The following is a 1,230-nucleotide window of genomic DNA, read 5'->3' as shown; positions in this document are numbered from 1 at the left end:
AGTGTATTCATGAGCTCTGAACATCACCATTTTAACACTGGCAACCACAAAACAGTTACATCAAACAAATACATTGTGTGCTTCAAGGATCCTTCACCATTCAGTTTCGATTTTGTTTTCTAAAATATCTCAAAATATTTAAAATCAAAGTTCATACACTGACCTCTAAACGGTTTATGCCATATTAAAAACATTTCTCTTATTCTGATATTTCAGAGATCTCTTCAGCCACGGCATAGGGTAAGAGGAAATGCCGATAGCTAATCTGCTGTAAAATTCTTGAAGTAAACAGACAAAATTGAGCTGCATTGCTGATTTTATCAATTTAGTTGTCTTCATTGTTACCTGTGTTTTATAATAGGCAACATTTTCAAATGTCTCAGAGATGACCGACTTCCTTCTACACTGTGTAGGTATCTTGCAGATGTATTGTTCAATAAGATGTAAACTACCCCAAATGGATTAACGTATTGTCTTTGAAAACACATTCATAATAATGATTTTGATTTTCAGTATTTTAGTTTTGAGTCAGTATTTCTGGAGGGGGAAGCATTTCCACATTTTCTGAATAAAACTCTTCCTTGCTTAAACGTCAGATGGTACAGAGAGAAGGTGCTTCTGCACTAATGCTCCTTTATATAAAAAGGACAAACACGAACCATAAGAGCGACTCCCCCAACCCCCATTTTCACTAACCCCCATGCTCGCAGCCACAAGCTCTCTTTCTGCTGCCCTCTCCGACAAACCTGCCGGCCTGGCTGCCTCTCCCTCCCCATGCAGGTCTGAGCTGCGAGGCTGCTGAATGCAGACACTGTACTGCACTGTGAATGGACAGCCAGGTATTTTATGAATGGAGCGGATCACGTGCTCCCAGCACCTCCCCGAGCTGATATTTCCCACATAACTGTGTCAACAAGCAGCGAACAGCACATATTAATACAGCAGGTCCCGGGGCCCTTCCTCCCGCAGCCGATGGCTGCAGGCTGCTCCTCGGTACGGCAGCAGCAGCTCCGGGCACTCCGCAGGGCAGGTTTTGCCGCAGGTCAGCGCTGATGACAGCACTTTTTTTTTTTTTGGTGGGGTAGACCTGGTGTCCCGAGGGCGGCCTATAAACAGCCCCAAGTCCAGCCGGCCGGGTAGACGTGGTGTCCGCGCCGCCGACCGGCCGACCGGGTAGACGTGGTATCCCCGCCGCCGCCGGCCGGCCGACCGGGTAGACGTGGTGTCCCC

The sequence above is a fragment of the Athene cunicularia genome, assembly GCF_003259725.1.
Source record: "Athene cunicularia isolate RWA chromosome 5 unlocalized genomic scaffold, athCun1 chr5_part1, whole genome shotgun sequence".
Classification (NCBI taxonomy): Eukaryota; Metazoa; Chordata; class Aves; order Strigiformes; family Strigidae; genus Athene; species Athene cunicularia.
Note: the sequence above shows the minus strand (reverse complement) of the source record.